At 51.4% G+C, this 14147-nt stretch overlaps 1 long non-coding RNA gene across 5 annotated transcripts; it reads left to right on the top strand.

Annotated features, from left to right (window-relative positions):
• The first annotated feature begins 322 nt into the window (after positions 1-322).
• On the top strand, positions 323-4676 carry LOC125514372. Of its 5 annotated transcripts, XR_007286375.1 has the most exons (8): positions 323-476; positions 585-1033; positions 1915-1974; positions 2329-2706; positions 3536-3609; positions 3699-3793; positions 3896-3985; positions 4428-4676. It is a non-coding gene; the product is annotated as an uncharacterized LOC125514372 (long non-coding RNA). The 5 variants fall into 5 exon arrangements; XR_007286377.1 differs by lacking the exon at positions 323-476 and having other exon boundaries at positions 486-1033; positions 3885-3985; XR_007286378.1 differs by lacking the exon at positions 323-476 and having other exon boundaries at positions 486-1033; positions 3885-3985; positions 4433-4676.
• The last annotated feature ends 9471 nt before the right edge of the window (positions 4677-14147 follow it).

Below are 14147 nucleotides of genomic sequence, written 5' to 3' on the forward strand. Positions count from 1 at the left end.
AAAAAAGTTGTGGTCTTTTTTACAAGACAGATTTGTAGTTTTTTCTTTAAAAACCTTAGAAAATTTGGGTCGAAAATTTTAAGATTCCAGCACAAAACAACCGACCAATGAGAAGCGAGGAACCACAATCACGCGGATCACCCAATCCGAAGCGACCTGAGCCATCCATCACACACCCATCAACAATGGAGCGTCTCCAGAGAAACCCGAACCCTAACCCACCCACCCACCCATTCCCTAGATCCGATCGAGGCACCGCCGCCACCCCCACCCATCACCACCGACCTCTCCAACATCTCCTCCCCGTCCCCCATCGCGCCGCCATCCACCTCGTCGCCTCCCATCTCCTTCCTCCCCCTCCCTCCCCCACATTCCCTTTTCGCCCCTCCTTCCCGGACCACGATGGCGCCCGCATCGGCTCCAGCGCTGCCACGCTCCACGTCGTTGCCTCCCTTGCCCGCCACCTCGTCTCCCAGGTCAGGAAGCCGTACCTTGCTCCGCCTTTCCCTCGCCTGCTCGCGCAGTCAGTAGATTTCTGCTCCCTTGACCTGAATTTTGACATCTGAACTCAATTTCTCTTGCAGGCCACCAAGGAAGAGATCGCCGAATTCCTCCCCGAAACGACCGGCTCCTCCGCTGATGACGTCCCGCTAGCATCTGTGGTGCGCTTGATGGCCACCAAGAACATGCTACTGTTGCACACCAGCGGCGACATCAAGAGGGTTCCGTGGGCGAACCCCATGGGGAAGGCCTTCCTGCCGGTGCCTTACCTGGCCGGGGACAACCCCGACGGGCCTGTCCCGCTGCTCTTCGACCACATCAGGGGGATCCAGCGCAAGGCAAGCATTCAAGACCGGCATCGGCAAGTCCAACCTGATCTCCCGCTTCACCCGCAACGAGTTCAGCCTCGAGTCCAAGTCCACCATCAGGGGGTCGAATTCGCCACCGGCTCCCTCTAGGTCGACGGCAAGGTCGTGAAGGCCCAGATTTGGGACACCGCCGGCTCTTCCTATCCCCGTCTGTTCGGCAGCAGGTAGATTCCCCTTCCCCTTGAAGCGTGTGTGTGTGTGTGTGTGTCTGTTGTGGGGCTTTTGTTTGTTGGATCTCGCTGCCGAATTATGTTGTGTGCTAGCGCGGCTGCGCGCTGAAGTGTAGGGGTAGGTTCAGTCGGTCCTGCTAATGGATCATAGCACCAGCTGCTTAGGAATCAGTTGGCTGTACGACTTGGGGACTTGCATAGCTAGAATCGCATGATCTGTTTGGTGCTGTTTTTGGTCCTAGAAATGCCCCCCTTGTAGATTAGCTTAGTACACTATGATCATGTAGTCTGTGTAGGCTTATTATTCTGTGTGGTTTTATCTTGCCACTTCAGTGAAGATCAGGGATTCACCGGCAACGGAGTTAGTTCTGATATTTCAGTTGTAACAGTTGTTACATTTCTCATGTTCGATTCCCATTCTGGAAGTCCAAGTAACTTACAAAGTACATCCTATCATGATCGATTCCTTCTCAGTTAGTCTCCGGGGGAAACAATATGCTAGTTTTGCCACATCTGGGAATTCTATTAGTTTTTTCTTTTGCCAACGGCGCAAACCGCACAAAACCATAGCATAGCATTTGAAAAAGCGATGTACTCTTAACTATACGCCTGTAGAGACTGCCAGTCATGTACTTTGTTTCACAATTTTGATTTCTGCTCCGGTTACACGCAGACAGTCTTCCAAGGTCTGTCGTGCGTCTTGCTAGTGTTCACAGCGTTCCAAGTTCATGGGGGTCTTGTTTATTTGTTCATGTGATGATTCTTCTACACATTTCATAGTTATTTCTGCATAGGCGCTACATTTTGGGTAAATCATGTGCAGATTATGAAGTAACTTGGGTGCCTCAGTAACCATCTTCTTCGTTCTTTTGCAGTTGTGGAGACCATGGATGGGACTATCGTAGTTGCTTCTGCGTTTTGCGGGCATCAGGAAGGTACTAATTACCATTTCCTTTCTCTAGTTCTTACTCACCACACTACATGGCAAGGCATATCTGACCATCGTAGGGCCCTTTGCTATATCTGTTTTTCAAATGTGGAAGCCATCATAACATTAGCTGGTCATAGTTATACACATTGTTTAACTTTTTCTTCTTTGAATTTCACATTGCAGTTCTTTGTTGTAAGATAATGCACATGTATCAATACCAAATATGGAAAGCTTTAGTAAAAGATGTAAACATTCTCATCATATGCTATCTGATTCTGAGTCGATTTAGATTAATTATGGCTTTGTCATTCTGCTTTATGATTTACTCAATCAATGTTGTTTCATGATGATTATGCAGTAATGCTCCTCTTCCTCGACCACCCGAACAACCATGCCGGTGGGCTCCTGAAGCATCAACTTCAATAATGGTGACCCTAGAGCTAGCTAGTTTAGTCTGCTACGGTTTGGGGGTGCTTTGGGTTTCAATTCACTACAGCAGAAGCACCATTCTTTTGCCTTTTTCAGTTAGATGCCTTTGGATTGTTTGGCTTTTGGTAGATGCAGAGTATAGATTAAGTATTCCATAAAATTCACCACATGAGTATACTACTTAATAGCCAATTTTCGTGGTCAAATTCAGCCCTGGATGCAAATGGACATCATGATTCTGTTATGCACCGAGGTCGGTGGTCGAATTCTCGATTGGTGTGGAACACCATGGACAGGGCAAAATCAGGTCCAATTTTTTTCTTGAATAGCCTACTGTCTTCACTGGACGATTTTTCTTTTCTTCTTTGACCCAGTTGATTGTATGGGGCTGAAATATAAATATTTGGTTGCTCGTCCTCCCCTTTGGAAATTCATACCATCCCTGGAAATGTTTGATTGACCATCTTCTTCTTATTGATCCATAAAAACTTGACATTTTTGTTGTAAAAACATACCTGTATATATGTTGATAGTCTAGTAAGAAATTGTTCGGTCTGGGTTTGTGCATCTTAAAAAATATATCATCTATGCTTTTATCCTTGAACTATTGCTATGGCGATGAATGCCCATGCGTACCTTTGTTGTCACTTTTTAGGGTGTGCGTAGTTTGTTAATTCAGGTAAGTACAGGATATCCTTACTCATACAAAATGCCCAGTTGTTGTTCTTGTAAATATAGGCGTGCCTACCATTGCCCCATCGGCACCATCACCAAACAGAAAAGGGCCCTAGCCTCTTCTTATGACAAGAAAAATAGGTGTTGTTACCTGTTTGCATCTGAGATTGCATAATATTGGAGGAACATGCTTAATTGGCCTGTGCATTTGGCAGATATAGTACTGTTTGTTCTGCTACTAGCATCCTGTACTGTTTAGTTGGTATTTGGTATTATATATTTTTCTTCTAGCCTAGAATTATTTATTTTAGATCTTGTTGCATGATGTCTCATGTATATGACTAGTACTACTATTTCTACATGCTTATATGTTTGTGCATTGACTAGCTTAGCTAGCACAGTAGTGTTCTGTTGAAATTTGAGGCAAATCTTTGTTCATAAGTGTCTTTGTTCCCATGCAGTGTGCTTTGAAACATAGGGCGAATCTTGTGGAGGAGTAGGGCGAATCGGACATTGTCTCGCTTGTGCTGCTGTGGTAAAAACAGAGCACCACTCTTACTTGATGTGCATATGTTAATACGGCAAAATGATTGAGATCTGTTTGACTTTTCTCTTCTCTGTTAGATAACATGTTGAATGTTGTTCATGCGACTGTGTATGAATCTTCTGTACGTGCAGATTATCAGGCATTATTTAATGCTGTTGGGGGTGTAACAAAGGTGAGGTTTGTACTGCTGTTGAAACAAATAGCCAAAGAAGTCACAATGTTCTTCTGTTAAGCCATTGTCTCATGTACTTACAAATTTCTAGTTGACGTGTAGTGTTTGAACCAACAACAGAAAAATCAGTTTGATGTATGGATGCTTCATGCGGTGGTAGCTAATGATCTCTGTACTGATGACAGTTTTCTGGTAAGTGTACTGTGGTAAAATGCAGATGTTGATTATTTCCTCAACCATGGTTGTGATGTGCTTGGTTTTAGTGGTCCTGATATATGAGCCTACTTTTCCCGTTTCTTGCTGTTTTAGGATATCATGTCCCATTTCAATGTTGGGTCGATCGATTTGTCGATTTTCTCACCCTGGTCATACCATAATATGTTAGTGTTTAGTCATGTATGCATCTCCATCTTGCAAGCCTGCCATACATGATAGGATTAGTACTTATTAACTACTCATATGTGCTTGTAGAGAAGGATACAATTATTATTTAACCAGTCCAGATTTTTTACATTTTATGTGCTTCCAAGGGACACGGATCTCTACTCTTCTATATAATGTCGTCCATCTTCTACCCATGTATTTTATTGGCAATCATTCAACTTTCACTCTATCTCACTACTAATTTATGTAGATCAGGATCTAATGTCGTCGAGGTGGCTGCTACTCTTACCGAAGATCAGAAGAAGCCTGGATATATGCACCAAGTTTTAGTTGATGTTGCCACCAAGTTTTGGTTCATGTGTATTTGTTTTTTGATTGTATGTACACTTGTTGGATCGTGCAGTATGTGCTATTGTACATGTGCTATTGTGAGTTTCGTTGATAGATTTTTGGATTTGATCATTTAATTGAGAGAATGTTTGACTGTTTGCTGTTGAAATGTGTAAATTTGAAATCTGTGAATGAAAAGGTTTGGATGTTCTATTGGATCAAATAGTATTTGGGCTCTAAAAAGGCTATGGCCCAAACAATAGTGGACTGGAACAGGCCCCAAGATGGGATCTCGTGAATACAGAAAGTTATAGCGGTGGAATTAGGGTTTTGGCTCCGTATCTGATCATTTGGGGGTACGTAGGTATATATAGGAGGAAGGAGTACGTCAGTGGAGCAACAGGGGGCCTGCGAGGGTGGAGGGCACGCCCGGGGGGGGGGGGGGTAGGCGCGCCCCCTACCTTGTGGCCTCCTTTGTTTCTTGACATAGGGTAAGTCTTCTGGATCATGTTCGGTGAGAAAATCATGTTCCCGAAGGTTTCATTCCGTTTGGACTCCGTTTGATATTCCTTTTCTTTGAAACCCTAAAATAGGCAAAAAAATAACAATTCTGGGTTGGGCCTCCGGTTAATAGGTTAGTCCCAAAAATAATATAAAAGTGGATAATAAAGCCCAATAATGTCCAAAACAGTAGATAATATAGCATGGAGCAATCAAAAATTATAGATACGTTGGAGACGTATCAGCAGCCAGCTTCGCGGTGATCCTAGCGGCAACGTCTACGAGGCAGCCGATCCAGCGGTTCTCGCCTTCCACAAACTCCATGTGGTTGGTGGCTTCGTTCTTCCGTAGCTGCCTATCAGCCTGCAGATCCTTGGCCAGGGTCTCCTCCCGGGCTTTGGCCTCTGAGAGCATCCCCTCGAGACCGTCCAGCTTTAGTTTGAGGTCTTTGATGGAGTTGTTGGCCTCGGAAAGCTGCCGACCTTGTCGAGAACTACGCCCTGCGCCTCAACTAGGGCACCATTGAGCGTGTCCTTCTCCTTGGACAGCTTCAGGACCTAATCTTTCAGCCCGTCCCGCTACACCTCTAGCTCCTTCACTTTGTCGGCGTGAACCAGAGCCTGGGCATTGAGTGCCTCTCCGTGCCTCTGCTCCAGCTCCTGGGTCCGCTGCACGATGAGTTTGTCCACCTCCTCATCCTTGTCGCGGAGCGTTGCGGCAAGCTTCACCTCAGGCGCGGCAAGGTCCTCCTCCTGGGAGTTCAGCGCGGCCTGGTGTTGGGCTCGAGCGGCCTCGGCTTCGGCGGCCAGGTTCTTTGCTGTCTCATGGGCCTTCTCAATGTCGGCCCGCTTCATCGTGAGCTCCACGTCGCGCTTGGCCAGCTCACCCTGGGCGGCCTTCAGCTCCTCACAAGCTTGGCGGAACCAAGTTTGCGCCTCGGCGACGCGTCCCTTGAGGCCCGCCTCTGCCTTGTCCACCATTGCCATCCTGGACTTGGCCTTGTCCAGGCGGGCGTGGTGGAGCGCCTGGAGCTTCCGAAAGCTGGCGCCCATGGCCTGGAGAAGCCGCTCCTCCTGAGAACCGTCAACACCGGCGCTTGGCTCGTCGACAACCTCAAGCCTGGCGATGGCAAGCACCTCCTCGTCGAACACCTCTCGCTCGATGGGCGCCCTGGAGCTCGACGCCCCTGGAAGGTGGACGAAAAGGTTGTCACTCACCTTCAGATACCTGCTGGAGCCAGAGGCAGCGGAGGAGGAAGGCTGTTCATCAACCACCTCCTCCTCGGCAGCGGACTTGCCGGCCTCCACGGCAGGTCCCTTGCCGGCCTCCTCGGCAGTAGCCTTGCCTGGCTCCCCGGCAGACCCCTTGGCGGCGTCCTCAGCAGCGCTCTTGGCGGCCTCCTCGGCGGCGATCTTCTTGGCCTCCGTCTCGGCAGCCTTGGCGACATCCTCGATGACGGTGTCTATGTCCTCCTGGCCCGCCGATGGAGGATCTGGATATCGAGAAGGGGATGAAGCAAAGCCAAGACCAAGATTCAGAAAGAAGAAGAAAGGGCAGGGATGAGAGGCGAATGATGTACCCGTGCCGGGCTGGGAAGAAGTAGCCCCTTTCTCGCCAACATTTGGCGCCGGGGTGGAGCCGCCGGCGCCCAAGTTCTCCTCCTCCTCCTCCGTGTGCATGGGCTCGGTGCTTGACGCCCTTGCTGGGGATGCCTCTCGGGGCGATGTGGTCGATGGGGGCGGCGCGTCGGGGGTGGCCCTCAGTGGCTCCTCCTGCTGCCGCTCTCCTCCTACGATCTCGGCAAGGTCAGTGCCAGTAAATCACACCCCCCAACACACACGTCGACGAGGGCGAGTGGCGAACTTACGCTGGGGCTGCTCCGGGGGCTGCTGTCCGGGCTACTCACCACCACCAGTGGCGCCCTCGAGGTGCCCGCCGAGGACCTGGCCCTCTTCACCCTCTGGGCAAGCGTCTCCACATCCCTACAAAAATGAACATAAACCAAGATAAGCGGCACGGTTTGAGGAGACAGAGATGACAAAAAGAGGGAGGGAACAAGAAGCTTACTCCTCCTCCGCTGCCTTCCTCTTCCTCCTGAGGCTGAGGGACCCGAAGTCAAAGATGACCTCTGCATCAACGTCCGCCGGAGGTGGGGAAGAAGGTCGAGTCTGAGCGCGCTTAGATGAAGAAGAGGAAGATTCTTTCTTCTTCGCCACCGCGGCCTTCACCAATTTCTTCGCCGCCGCGGCCCTTGTTTGGCACGCGGATGCCTCCTGGGCATGTCGGCATTGCACGGCCCTGCCGGGCCGAACCGGCTCACCAGAGCTGGCCCGCGTAGGACTCGCCCTCTCCCCATGGCTGGAGGGTCAACGGCCTCGGCCTCCTCCGACGACGACTCGCCGACCACGTCTTCAATAAGAGGGGCCCCGGTGTCGGCGCTGCTGGCCTCCCCAGCGGACTCCGCCCATTGGACGAGCTCCCTCTCCTCTGCGGCCTCCACGGCTTTGTCCTCCATGCCGCCGGCGCTGCCGGCCGCCTCGGCAAGCTCCGCCTCCGCCGCCCTGGCGGCGATGTAGTCCAGCTCCGCCTGGGTGGTGTCCTGGACGAGTCGCGGCTCGTCACGGATGTACTTCTCCTCTAGGGTGTCAAAGAACTCCTGTACTTGATCCTCCGGCGGCTCGGCCCAATTTGGGATGAGGCTGTGCGCATTGAAGTCCGGCATCATGGCGATGATGTCGTTTTGGCGCAAGTTATTGCTCAGCGGGACCACCCCCGCCGGCAACCCAAACAAGGGCCCCTTGGCGACCTTGCCGGCCTTCGCGGCCTTGCCGTCGCAGTTCACGTCAAGCTGGAAGAGTCGCTGGCAGAAGTGGGCATGCCCCATCACCATGAGGTTGTGGTCGAGGCCGGGGCGAAGCCTCATGATATCGGCCGCATTCGTGAAGAGCCAGGCCGGCCTCCCCTTGTTATGCAGCGGAGCGATTCGGGGGCGGATGAAATCCTCCCCGATCATCTCAAGGGTGAGCCCGACCTCGGTGAGGCGAAGAATCCTGGTGGTGGCGACCGTGAGCATCGCGTCGTCGGCATCGACATTGCTCTAGTCGTTTCTGCGAACCGGTGTCGCCTGGCGAACCCGGCAGAATTCTTGTGGATCCTCCTCCTCAATCCAGCACCACCGGCCCCGCCACTCCTCCCACCTCTCCTTCTGAGCGCACTCCGGGTATATCCCCTTGGACCTTGGGATCCAGGCGACACAACCGAAGATGGCGCCTTCCTTTTGGATCCGAGGGAAGAAGTAGTGGCGGAAGAGCGCCGTGTTGGGATGCACTCCGGCGAAGCCCTCACAGAGATGGGCGAAAAGAGCCATGCACGCCACGACATTTGGGGTGAAATCCAGGAGGTGGAAGCCGAAGGTATGCATGATGTCATTGAAGAAATGGGAGAATGGGGGCAGAGGCCGCAGGAAAAGTAATCGACGAAGAACGGATACCGATTCGGTGTGGCTTCGCCGTAGTTGGCGGGGATGACATGCGTGGCAGGGTGCCCCGTCGTTTCTCCCCCCGTCTTGACCCCCACAGCGGTTTGAAGTTGTCCTGGAGGTGGGCCGCGTCGACCGTCGAGGGAAAGTAGGCGAGTTGCATCCGCCACGCCACCGACTCATGCTCCAGCGGCTCCGCCCCTCCGGCGTCCTTGGTTGCTCCCTTGCCCTTGCTAGTCTTGGGTGCCATGGCGGCTGCGAAAGGTGGAAGGGAAAGGGTAGCGAAAATGCAGCGATGCTGAGCAAGAGCAGGGGCTTGAGAAGGAAGAAGGAAGGAATGGCGGTTCTGAGATTGGAGAAGACACAGAGGGTAAATGAGCAGCGCGCCCGCGTTTGTTCCTTTTTACGGGGAAGGCGCGAGCCGCCTCTTTACTATGATGTGACGCATGCGTGCGGAAACCGCCCCACGCATGACCCCCACGTCACGCACGACCCTCCACGCCGTGCGTTCAACGCAGGTCATGGGGAAGCACTACAAAAAAAGACACATCCGTGACATTTTGGGCCGAACGAAAAAATTTCCTGTCATACTTATGACACTTCTATGACAATAATTGTGACAAAACACGGTATCATCATAGATATGGTGGGGTCCTACTTCTATGACAAAAAATCATGACAGAAAATGGGCTTTTCATCCTGGGCGGGCCGGCAATGCAGCTGCATGATATTCTTTGGGCCGTCCATGACAGAAAAATCCATGGTAGAAGCGAGGGCGAGGAAAATATCAGGGTGTTCCCGGTTACGGTGGGTGGTCGGGGCCGAGCGATGCATGTTTCTCTCGTGCATGCACGCGCGTGGGTGCGAGGCATTGGGCTCTAACTGAACCCGAGTGAGGCGTTGGGCTCTAACCGAACCCGAGCGATTGCACTGCAGGCTACGCGTTACTGAATCCGAGCGATCGATCGATGGCTGTTGACTGAACCCGATCGAGCGATTCCTTCGCTACTGCTGCTAACTGAAGTCGATCGATGCTGCCTATGGATGAACAGTGAGCGTTGCTGGGGGGGGGGTTTGGATGAACAATTCCCGGTGGGGGTGGATGAACAGGACCCCGTGGTGTTGCCTCTGGATGAACAGTGAGCGTTGCTGGGGGGTTTGGTTGAACAGTTCCCGATGGGGGCGGATGAACAGGACCCCGTGGTGTTGCTTCTGGACGAACAGGACCCCGATCGATCGAGCCGGTTGGAGCTGGATGAACAGGACCCCATGGAGGGCTGGATGAACAGGACCACCCCGTGGAGGGCTCGATGAACAGTAGACGGTGGGGGCTGGATGAATAGTAGCTCGTGGAGGGGTGGTTGAACAGGAGCCTGTGGAGAGTGCTGGTTGAACAGTAGCCGGTGGAGTAGCGCGCGGTGGAGGCTGGATGAACAAGAGCCCGTGGATGAACAGTCATAGGTGGAGGCTAGAGGAGGTCGATGGTGGATGAATAGTAGCCCGTGGAGGCTGGAGGGGGTCGACGGTGGAGATGAACAGTAACCCGTGGAGTCCCATTTTGCGGTACGCCACACCCCTCCCGATGAACATGAACCCCGTTTCGACTGTAGCGCTCCAACACAAGTACGTTTCCTCCGTTTTGCGGTACGCCACACCCCTCTCGATCAACAGGACCCCCATTTCGACCGTAGGAGGTCCGTTTCCTCCGTTTTGCGGTACGCCAGACCCCTCCCGATGAACAGGATCCCATTTCGAACGTGGTCGGTCGAACACAAGGCCGTTTCCTCCGTTCTGCGGTACGCCAGGCCTCATTTCCATCGGTTGTTCCATCCAAGCCCTCCCGATGAACACGACGACGCATTCCGTTCTGACCTAGCCGGTTGGCTCCCCATGAACACGACGACGACGCAGTTTCTCCGTTCCGACCTAGCCATGTACACGAGCCCTGGCCGTACGTATGCACGAGTAGGCGTTCGAGACCCTGCCCGTATGTACGTACATGGCTGTATTTTCTTTCTTGCACACTGGCCGCTGTACGTACGTGTACATGCTACATGCGCGCCTCTACTACAACACGTGCACGCCTCTACATCGACCAGTATGTACGTACACGTTCGCGACCAGAATGACAATGCTATGTACGCTTCGTCCAAGTGGGGTCCCGACTGTCAGGCACTTCCTTGTGTGCGAAGATGTAGCTGGTGGGTCCCAGCAATCAGGGGGGCGAATCATTTTTTTGCCCGAACGCACTTCCTTGCGTGCGAAGATGTAGCTGGTGGGTCCCAGCAGTCAGGGGGAAATGTTTTTTTCGCGAAATACGGTGGCCCGTCCGGTGGGTCCCCGCTGTCAGGTGGAGGAATAATTATTTTGCGTGTAATAAGGAGGCACTTCCTTGCTGCGGCCGTGGACCCAGCTGTCAGCCTCTCCACGTACAGTCCACGTCTGATGGAAGCCGTTCCTTGACCACGTTGACCACGTCGCGCCGAGAGCACCAGGGCGATGGACGACGGCGAGGCCTAGGAAGGGGACGACGCGGAGGCGGGGAAGACGCGGCAGTGGAAGCCTGCGCGGAGAGGAGTATGAGGGTTCACTGATTCGGCTGCGGTGTGAGGCTGCCGTCGCCGCAGAATAACAGGGGGTGTGGGTGAGTAGAGGGATGGCTTGGCCAGTGGTGGAAGTAGTAGGGGGCGGTGAGGTCTCCGCGGCATCACAGCCGGCCATGGGAGGCAGGAGCACGCAGCACGACAGGCGCTGGTTTGGGCGGCTAGAGCAAGAAGACCAGAGGTTGAAGAAACACTACGGCCGTTGGATGGACATCGTACGGTCACTGGAGTTAGAATCATTCATATTGACTAAGTTGACAAAGCCGTCCGTCCCCGTCAACTTAGTAGGCCCACAAGTCAGCCTCCCACCAAGGTGGGTCCCAGCTAGCAGCGGGGTATTCATGTTTTTCTGCGTAATAAGGAGGCACTTCCGATGGGTCCGAGCTGACAGCAGGGGGAACGTTTTTTCGCGAAACACGGTGACCCGTCCGGTGGGTCCCAGCAGTCAGGAGGGAAACGTTTTTTCACAAAATACGGTGGCCCATCTGGTGGGTCCCTGCTGTTAGGTGGAGGAATCATTATTTTCCGCGTAATAAGGAGGCACTTCCTTGCTGCGGCTATGGACCCAGCTGTCAGCCTCTCCACGTACAGTACACTTCCGATGGAAGTCGTTCCTTGACCACGTTGACCACGCCGCGTTCCGTTGCATGCATGCGTCCATGGGCGTGGTGCGTCCCCACTATCAGCCTCTCACGTACAGTCATCTTACGATGACTCTCGGTTGTTGACCACGTTGACCACACCGTGCCGAGCACACCAAAGGCCGATGGACGACGGCGAGGCCCCAGACTGGAACGACCCAGAGATGGGGAAGACGGGGCAGTGGAGTCGTAGATGGAGAGGAGTGGGAAACTTGACTGGTTCAGGTGCACGGCAGCACAGCCGCGGTGCCGCCCACGGGAGATAGGAGCAAGAACAGAGGTTGAAGAAGGAGTGCGGCTATTGGATTAACATCCAGCGGTCCAGCTGCTAGAATCATTTGTTGATTAAGTTGACAAAGCCCTACGTACACGTCCGCCTAGTAGGCCCACAAGTCAGCCACCAAATCTGACGGGTCCTAGCTGTCAACGGGAGGAATGATTTTTTTCTCATAACAAGGAGGCACTTCCTTCCGTGCGAAGATATAGCCGGTGGGTCCCAGTTGTCAGGTGGAGGAAACATTTTTTAGCTTAATAAGGAGGAACTTTCCTTGCGTGCGACCATGGACCTCGTGGGTCCCAACCGTCAGGCTCTCCACGTACAGTCCTCTTCCGATGACTCTCGTTTGTTGACCACACCGCACCGAGCGCAGCGAGGCGGTGGATGACGGCGAGGCCCCGGACGGGAATGGCTCGGAGATGGGAAGACGCGGCAATTGAGTCGCTGATTGAGTGGAGGAGAAGAGTTATAACTGGTTCTGGTGCGGCGTGGGGCTGCAGTCGGTGGAGAATAACAGGAGGTGTGGAGGGGTGGAGGGATAGCCTGGCCGACGGTGGGGTAGCGCTTCGCAGCGATGCGTGCTAAGCAGAGCCGCTAGCCGCCGGAGGCCGGACCAGGTGGTCCCGACGACACTGGAGGAAGAAGATCAGAGATTGAAGGTGCATGCCGACCAAGTTGACAACGCCCTGTGTAGGCTTCGACCTATTGGCCCACATGTCAGCCTGCAAAAATGTGGCATATATTTAACCCATGTTTTCTAGAATGTACAGTCCATTTGCTGGGCTGAGTGAACAAATAATTTCGCGTCAATGCGGCCCATTTATATTATCTAAGAAATCCCAGCCCATTTGCACTTTCTTCAAATACACGAATTATCTGGGCTCGTTATATATATAATGTTATGTTAGAAGGAGCAATTAATATCAAAAATAAACCGGAGAGGCACATCTTTTATATACATAATTAACAAATTAGTGAGTTATTGCTCAAAATAAAAATGAGTGCATTATTATTAAATTTGTCCTTAAAATCTTCGCAAGCTTTTGTACGCAATCACCAGGATTTTCCTTGCCTGTGAGTCAAAAACAACCAGGATTTTCCTTGCCAACTTCTGTTAAACATTTACTTTTATAAGTCGCGGGATGTTTTTATAATGTCCTGGCGGCTGCAAGAGGAGGAGGCGCGCAGTCCGACAGACGGGGATTCTCATAATTTTTATCAACCCATAATTGTTTTTCTGATTTTAATTAATGTAAAGAAAATCCCCAAGACCAGCGGGTGTGTTAGCGTACACAATATTTGTTCTCCCAACTATGCGGACGTTGCTAGATTTGCCACATTTTTATTGTCTAATGTAGGTATCTTAAAATAAGCATTGTATGTACACCATTTTTATTATCAGTGTGGTAATCTAAAAATAAAGTTGTTCACCCAATTAGTTGACTAGGATTCACATCGCAAGTTTAGAACTAGCATGTGAACCAACCTGTGATTGAACGGTTAGGTGGACAGTATTCGCAGCCTACCAGGGTTCAATTCCTATACTCGATATTGGTGCTTGCATGATTCCTGAATTTATTTCACGCTTTCCGCGATGTTTATTCAGTGAGGGGAGACCGACTATGAGGAGCCTCAGGTGACTTCAAAAAATCTTAAGATGTTATCCGGGCTCAATTTCTTAGAGTGTCCATATAGATAGGATGTGCGTGCGTGGTAAGTGTATGTTCATGTATGTGAACGAATTTGATTTTACTGTTATGTTAAAAAAATTAGCTAGCGCCCCAAAGAATTCTATCGTTAGTTGATCTATTATTTTTGTCATTATACAACTATTCCTCTATCCGTTCAACCTAATTAATGATAATTGGCGTTTTCTTCCTAATGAAGCACGCCAACTTTTCTCTACCATTGCAACGCACGGGCCTGTTTGCTAGTGTATATATAAGTCTATAAAATATACGATAATAGTAATAATATAAATATATAAAATGTGGTTAAAAAATACATTGGGTTGCCGATCTTTAAGAAAACGCCCATAGGCCGGTATGGACCTCAAAAAATAAGTTGAAACCACTGTCACTGTATGTCGTGGGCTACGCATGTTAAAATACAAAACCTAGGCCTAGATGATACTTGTTCG

This window comes from Triticum urartu, chromosome 6, assembly GCF_003073215.2.
Source record: "Triticum urartu cultivar G1812 chromosome 6, Tu2.1, whole genome shotgun sequence".
Classification (NCBI taxonomy): Eukaryota; Viridiplantae; Streptophyta; class Magnoliopsida; order Poales; family Poaceae; genus Triticum; species Triticum urartu.